The sequence below is a fragment of the Sparus aurata genome, chromosome 18, assembly GCF_900880675.1.
Source record: "Sparus aurata chromosome 18, fSpaAur1.1, whole genome shotgun sequence".
In the NCBI taxonomy this organism is placed as follows: Eukaryota; Metazoa; Chordata; class Actinopteri; order Spariformes; family Sparidae; genus Sparus; species Sparus aurata.
Genome location: NC_044204.1, coordinates 29361458 through 29369732, shown reverse-complemented (window position 1 = coordinate 29369732; position 8275 = coordinate 29361458). Strand labels below are relative to the sequence as shown.

The window sequence follows — 8275 nt, the reverse complement described above, 5'->3', positions numbered from 1 at the left end:
TCGCATGCTGTGTGTTCCTGCACGGGGCCAGGAAAAGCGAATTAATCCCGCTTTTACGGCTGTTTGGTGGTTTTAGCTCGCGCGCCAACGTGGCGATGTGTGCATGCTACGATGCTACACGTAGTACTCACACTGCTGACGAGTGCCCCTTCTACGTGTGCACATGCACAACAGTCTGTAACGACTTCTTCTTTTTCTTAAACAAACAGCAAGGAAATTATTCCACGACCAACAGAGAGGGGCGAGCCGTTATTTGTTAGCGTTTTCCAGCGTACTCGGTAAATTGAAAGCCCGGGACACAAATACATGGCTGTCTTAAAAATTTATATTGGAAATGGTTTTGATGTTGTACCCCACTGCAAACACTTTCAGCCTTCTGCAGGTCTCCTAGCAACAGCAAACAAAGGCAGGACCCATCTCAAGTTTCCCGTGGAGCGGCCAGTCCGGCGTGCCTTTGATCTTGACTGGGAAAATAGCTGAGTGGGCACTACTCGCATTTGTCTTTCATTTACTCCGGCCCCCCTCCCCGTCCCTCTCCCAAAATGTTCCCTGAAACAGCCAAATCTTCATCTGTCCCCAGCAACCAACACCCCTCCTGGATAATCAACCATGGCAAAGGAAGTCATTGAAGCACTACAAAGTTTAGTCGAAATTGGAGCGTTTTTTTTTTTTTTTTTTTCCTTCGTCTTCGTCGGAGCAGGGTTGCTACCTTTATCAGGCTGTCATTTGTGGCTCCTCTGTGCGCGAAATGTGAGCGTGCGAACCAAGGTGGTGTTTTATCCTTTGTTTCCATTGTCTCAGTGTCGTCTCGCTGTTGAATTTATCAACCTGTGTCCCACAGCTTCCAAATGAAAGCCTTGATAAACACAATAAACAGCGCCTTTAACCCCGCCTTTACAAACGGCTTCAACTTCATGAACTTGGACCGAAGTGAAAGTACTACTTTTATCCCATAAAAAGCCACCGTGCCCACAGAACAGTGGGCACACACAGTGGGTCTTATGAAGCCACAGGGGCTGCCACAGAGCGCTCTTATTTTGAATTCTACATTCGAGCAAACAGGAAATGGAATATTTTAATCTAATTTCTCTCGTGTTTCATAATGCTTTTCTAAATATCAAAAATACACATAAGTCCCTCATTATATTCGCGACCAAAGATAGATAGGGCAACGTATCTTAAAGCTACTGAATGTTATCTTTCTGCAGTGCTCTGCTCTGCTTTCATCCAAAACAGCTCAGACAGCTCAGGAGATTTAACAAATTGAAGTGTTACACACTGTTTTGGTGTAATTTACTGTAATTGATGTTTCTATCTGGTGCCGAGGCCTTCTAAAGCAATTGCTTGTGTTTGTAGAAAGACATGCAGCCCAGTGGGGTGTATTGACTCAGGCTACTGACTAATACTGCTCTATTGGCATGTTTTAATGCTCTCCCATTGTTTGACTAACACACTCCTCTGTATAGCTAAAAGCACACCTTGCACACTGCTTAAGATGGGGATCAGGTCCATGTTTTTTTTTTTTTTTTACGATGTTGCAATGAACTGGAAATAAAGAAGTTTTCTTTTGGTGTGAATGGGTCAGAGTGTTCTTCCTAATCTGATTCTTTATCTGCGCTTATGATCCTGTTTTAAGGCACAAACCCTCCTCATGTGGACTTCAGAGTTAATTGTAGTTTTATGTAAGGAAAAAAAAAAGTAATGTCTGTTTGATTGAGCATATTGACTTTGAAATGCAATAACCTCGTTAAGATATGACCTGTACAGAACAGCATGGGCAGACCAAGTCATTTAGTTAATGATTCCCTCTGTATCAATATGAGTGGCTTAATTTGATTCCATATTCACGGTGGTTGAAGACGTATTCACATCCTTTAATATACGTTATGTAGCAACATCACATGTATAATCATGTCATGCAGTATTGTCTGCCAAAGTGGTTAAAATACTTCATGTGCTGACAAATGGCCCATGTGAGTGTTATCTGACTGTATTTTCATATTGACAGATATTTGAGCCTGTGAACCCGACGCTGGTATGGCGACGCCCGGCTATAGATGGTTCATACTGATGCAATAATATGTAAGATGCATTTTAATGTCGTAGCCAGTTGAGGTGGAGCTCATTTTTAGATATTTAATCAGGTCGTCATATGGTTTATATGCACATTCATGCTAAATATCTACGAAGATACAGCTGTGAAATAAATGTAGTGAAGCAGAAAATATGATATTACCGTCTGAAATGTAGCAGAGGACATGTATGAAGTTGCACAAAATTGACATATTATGATATGATACAAGTACCTGTACATTTTTATTAAAGTATAGCATGTCAGTCAATGTATTCAGTTTCTTTCCACCACTGCACAGGGCCGGTCATAAGAGGGGAAGCTTTGCGGGGGCCCAGCTGTTACGGGGGGGCCATGCAGAAAAGCAGTAATCATGTTCATTTTAAAGATCTTGTGTCTTACATGGGTTTTGAAAAAAACAAAAGCATACAATTGCCACATTGACAACCCTAAAATGGCATCAACCCCTCCCCCTCTTATTAAAGATCCCAGAATATATAAATATGCAAATAGAATTTTCATTTCACAAGTTCAACTGTGCACAGCAGTGTTTGAACATTGGAGGCTTTCACCTTCCACAGGATTGGCTTTCCAAACAATTTGTGATGTCACAGATCCCGCCTCTAAACGTCTGATTCCAAAGAGCACAGAGAACATTTACATTTTCATTAAAGTGAAAACAGCATCAACATCATTCTGCACAGTGACACATAAACATTCAACTGTAGTACCAAGAAGAAAATCACATTGTCGAATGGAGCAACGAAATGAATGTATGAAAATGAAAACCACATTTTTATTCAAAACAAGATAACTCTCCATTACTTAATAAAATAGCAAAAATGCATATATAAATTAATGAATTTGTAAATACATTTATATGAAATAAACATAACATTAACATTTTTATTTTTGCTTTAGTAAAACATAGCCTGTTCCATGTTTCTTTACATCCAAATGTCAGAACTGTACTGCTGCCACATGACCTCAGAAATGTGCTGATCCAAAGTAACTGCTTATACTGGGGCGACTTTTATTGCTGTGCCAGGAACTGCACATAAATCGGGACGCCAGAAAAGAAAGGAAAGGAAAGAGAGGGATCTGGCGGGGGCTTTAGACCCAAATATAAAAGTAATAATGACCAACTTTTTGTCAGCCAGCCAAGAAAGCTGCTCCCAGCCAAGCTGAAGCATCCGATGATGGCAGAGGAGGCCAACGTTACAGCTGGCACAGCCAAGAGATAAAGCAGATGTGTGGAGGGGCCCATTCACTGGTGCAAGATCGTGTGTCGTGTGAGTGTAAAAATCTGAACAACAAACGGAGAGATGAGAAACAGACATTAAGAAAACGTGGGCAGGTAGGATCAGAAAGACACAAGGTTAATTTTCCCTCCTTCACTAAACAGGTGAGCTTTTAGGACACATGTTGTCTGCCTGTGAGGTTGTGTTTTTACCCGTGTTCATTGTGTGTTTGTTGGTTTGTTGGCCGGATTACTCAAACACTACTGAATGGATTTCCACTAAACTTGGATGGAGGATGGACCTCAACCCAGAATGGACCCCTTTAACTTTTGGTGCGGATCGGGTTAATTGTCCTCGGTTTCTTTAACATTGCGTCTCACGGTGTTTTTTAGACATTTTCATTAATTTCTCAGGGAAGAATAAAAACTAAATGAATCCTGATGAATAAAAACAAGATGTATTTTGGTGGCTGGTACGTGTGAGTTGGTATAATATTGATGCGGATCATCTGTTAGGTGGCTGTTTCTGACTGGAAGCTCTGACGCCTTTTTCCAAAAAAGCTCATCAGTTGACCTTGGATTGAAATAAGTTTGTAAAACTATCGGTCAAGTTGAAGAATGAACTTTTACAGCCTTTTCCTCTTGTCTGTCTTTGTTGCTCCTGCCTGCACACTAGTTAACACTCAGCTGCAATTTAGCAACTTTGTCCCATTTCTGTTAAAGTACATGTAAACAAAAGCACAGCAATTAATCAAAATACTGCAAAACATTTCAAAATGACTGTGTTTTGTTAAGTAAATTCTGCTCGAGTGCTATTTGTGTCTTTTTTCCCCGTCTCCCTTTGGAGAGAAGAAGCCCCACATTTCATCCGTTACACCGATGCTTGTTTGTGAGGAGCGCTAGCTGGGACCTATTTTAGTTTCAGGCTGCAGAAGGAGATTCTTTTTTTTTTTTACATCCCTTAATCATCCTTTTATAGAAGTGTGTATGCTTTTGGGTTGTTACATGTAAAAAGAACTGTGAAAAAATTGGGTCCCACCTCTGCCTTCAAACCGTCTGTATCCTCCCCTGCATTCACCGAGGAGCCGCACATTTACTGCCTCACGATATTCAACGCTGTATTGCTCAGCACTAGACCCAAAACAGAAGGGAACGCCGTTAGCAGCGTGGCACGGGGATTATAAACAAAAGGTTGTGATCTACTACAAAGACGTGCTCGGATAAGCAGACCCTCACCTTTCATGCAGTCGGTGACCTTGAAAAGGGCCCCTCCCCCCCCAAAAAAGATCTGCTTTTACCTCTCAACCTTCAAGAACTCCTTTCCGACTAAAAGCGGAAGAAGAAAAGAAAACATTTGAAGCGCGCCTTTTTCATTCTCCACCAAAAACCCACCGGAACCCGTTTTTAGCATATTTATTTATAGACATGTTTCTGATTCAGTACTCCTGAGCGCCGAGCATCGTCACATTTTACCCCTGACAAAAAAAAAAACTGAAGCATGTCTTCATGGTTGTCTGCGCCGAGCCGCCACACAGAGTCGCGCCCCTCTGATGGCTGCATGTGCCATCTGACTCTGACAAACAATGCTGGGGTGTGGAATGTATTAATATCCTCCTGAGCCCTAAGCATGCACATTTACTGTCACCTTAATTCATCAGTTTACGGCTTACTCACAGTGGGCCTCCTACCTTTTACGAGGACGTTTATGCTGCCTGAAAGCAGCATCATCTCGCTAATGCTGAGCATACAGGCCCTTTTTAATGAAACCGGTAACTGGTTTATAACACCGCTGTGGCGATGTGGTGTGTCCGAGTAACAACAACATCACTTTAAAGAAGGAGGCACTTGAAATATACTCGCATAGTAACTGGGAAGAGTGTTGCGCTGTAACATTTCCCTCACTTCGCCTCTGGTGAGCTTCATAATGAGATTCTCATAAATAATGTAGGTCAGCAATTACATAAGGTCATGTTGTTTGCACATTGGATATTCCTAAGATTTCATCATGTGAGTACAACTGTATTTCTCAGGTTTTTCCTTCTCAATACATCTTAATATTTCACATTTGCTGCACATTTTGTTCCACCAGCTGCACTGAGGGAATGCAGAATCGGTGACTTTAAAACTACCATTAAATACGCCCACACACTGTTTTTATTTGTATTGCCCCCAGATTTTTTCTACTAAGCGTTGTTTACAAGCCGAATTTAAGCTTAGCTTAGCTTTAGTTTCACTTCGGTCGTTGCTTACTTTCGGTCATTTTCAATTTACACAACTCATATCCAATGTAAATAGATAATAAATAGATTATTGTTGTTGTATAAAGTACCCAGAAATCTTACATGAGTAAAAGTAAAGATATCATGTTTGAATATTACTTTGGTAAAAGTGAAAGTCACTCATACAAAAAGCAAAACGTATAAGTAAACGTTTACATGTGGTCATTAACTGTGTAGTGGAGGTTGATTGATTATCAGCCTGGCCAGTTTTTAAGTCCAATATCGAGCATTTTTTCATTATCAGTAATCAGAGTTTTTTGTTTTTTTTTTTAATCTCATTGCAGATTAAAAAAGTTAATTCAAACATGCACTCATTTGGCTCTGGTGCAGCGTTTAATCTGAAAAGTAACTAGTAGCTAAAGTTAAATTAATGTAGTGAGTAAAAAGTACAATTTATGCCTCCAGAATGTAGTCAAGTGGAAGTATAAAGTAGCAAAAAAAAAATGGAAATACTCAAGTAAAGGTCAAGGACCTCAGAATTGTCCTGAAGTACACTCCTTTACTAAATGTAATTTAGTTATAGGACATTCAGCTGTTGTAATCAATAAACGAAAAAGCAAACTAAAGCAAGTTTATATGACCAAAATCTACCTTTTACTTATACTTACTACCTTATTACAGATCCCCTTTGATTTATACGCTGAAGTTTGCATGTAGGGTTGGAGGTAGAACTCTCAGAGATGAATCTGACAAATTAAAACAACACAATCTTCACTGCCGATTGCCTCTAGAAGAATGTCAGTAAACAGGTTTTGTGTTTGTAATTTTGGGTGAACTGACCCTTTGACCGAAAAACAGCTCACTTGCTTTATAACTTGTTGTGTTCTCTCTTCAAGTTCATGGACTCGTTTTTTACCCCTACGAGTGTATTAATCTTCGGCGAGGGTCCGTATTGTTCCTGCGGTCCTGTGAGTTACCTTAATGTTCCTGCTCATTTGCAGATCATTTGGTCCCAGTCACACGACGACCAGATTGCAAAAAGAGCACCGTCTAATTTCCATCTGTGAGGGAGCGTGTTTCACTGTGGAGGTGTTTAAGGAGAATGTTTTGCTCATTCGACTGGTGCAGGCCCACCTACACTTGTCCCAATTCATCATAACACGAGTGTGGACCATCGCGGTGGCAGCCGTGGTTTTTGAAGCACCTCTTTAGAACGGTTCGTCCTTACGCGTGGAGCGCGGCGCACTCGAACATGCTAATTCCAGTTGAGTATAGCCTATGACATGACATGAATGGGGAATGAGATTCTCTTCAAAGTGCTGGGAGCAGAACTGCATCCATAGATACTAAAACTGGCATCAATCAGCATCTTTTACACATGCATTTAACATGGATGTGCTGGGTGTTGCTACAGAGCGTATTTAATATGCTGTTTATCGATCAGTTTTTTCGCATTTCTGGAGTTTTTCAGAAATGTAGGCTCTTAACGCCTACACAGAAACAGGAGTAGTATACATTTTTCGCACTTTACGGAGGTCTTGCAGTCATTTTAACCTCTGAATATTCTTTTTTTTCTCACCTCGGGAGCACTGCGTTTTGAGTTTCCCTCATCCACTTCGGAAAAAAACAAAAAAAGCAAGTCGGCTGGACTCTCCGGAGACGTTAAAGAACCGAGCGGAGCCCCTTGCATGCCTATTTAGAGTGATGCAAAGACACGTTACACCATCTCAATCTGTGTCAGCCTATATGCTATGTACACTTGGAAGAAGCCGGTGTCTGTTTGTGCCATATAGATTTGTCACCTCTTAAGTTTATGACATTTCTGGAGAGAAAAAAAAAACAATCATGGCACAGACGGAGTGGGGGTGGGGTGGCATTTGTCAGTGCTCTCATTGGGGTTCAAAAGTAGAATGCAAAATGTCTGTCTTTGTCTACTCCAACACATTTTATTTTTGTAACTGAGAAATCTGTTCAGGGACCCCAACATTTTTTCCAACTGTCAGGGTGTCATTTGTCAGAAAAAAAAAAAGTGAAACTGAGTTGCCACCCCCAGTCCTTCTGTATGTTGTGAGGTTACTGCTGCTTCGAACATGCAAGGTGCGGGTGTGTGTAGGGGGGGGAACGCACACGTGAAACATGGCGACCTGTTACCTCAAGCGCGCACACACCTCGTTGGGCCGATCTCCTGACTCTGACGCCGCCTTGCCTCCATCAGTGAACAATGACTTTTTTAAGGAGCCGGGAGCCGTCGGACTGGAGAGCATTGTCCCTCGTGATTGAGATGTTAACCTTCAGGGCAGCCCTTTTGCTCTTTAGTGTCTAATTTTTTCACCCCCTCTTCTCCTCCTCCTCCTCCTCCTCCTCCTGCTCTCTTCCTCTTCGTCTTCTTCCTTTTTTCCTCTCCCCCTGGTTTGTCTCTGCCAGCAGCCTGCACAGTGAGACCGCCGAGCCATTAGCGAGTCCCAGCACTGATAATGAAGCCACAGAGGTGGTCTGAGCCAGTGTGGCACAGGAGCTGGAGCGCAGGAGGAAGGTAGATTAGGATAATTACCTGGCCACGGGGGGATACGACGAGAAAGATGTCTCACTTCCTGCGGGCCCCCTCCCCGATCGGAGGGAGTGCAATATAATCAGGTGCGTCACCTTTGGCTCGGGAAGGAAAGAAGGGATGAGTTCTTAACATTTCTAATGATCAAAATGTGAATCTAATTCTGCTGTGACACTGATTGCTCTTTTCTCTGTTTT

At 41.9% G+C, this 8275-nt stretch overlaps 1 long non-coding RNA gene across 1 annotated transcript; it reads right to left on the bottom strand.

Annotated features, from left to right (window-relative positions):
* Positions 1 to 2294: 2294 nt before the first annotated feature.
* LOC115569354 (uncharacterized) lies at positions 2295 to 8185 on the bottom strand. Its single transcript, XR_003981534.1, has 2 exons — positions 8082 to 8185; positions 2295 to 7958 (listed from the first exon to the last, which is right to left on the bottom strand). It is a non-coding gene; the product is annotated as an uncharacterized LOC115569354 (long non-coding RNA).
* Between the last annotated feature and the right edge of the window lie 90 nt (positions 8186 to 8275).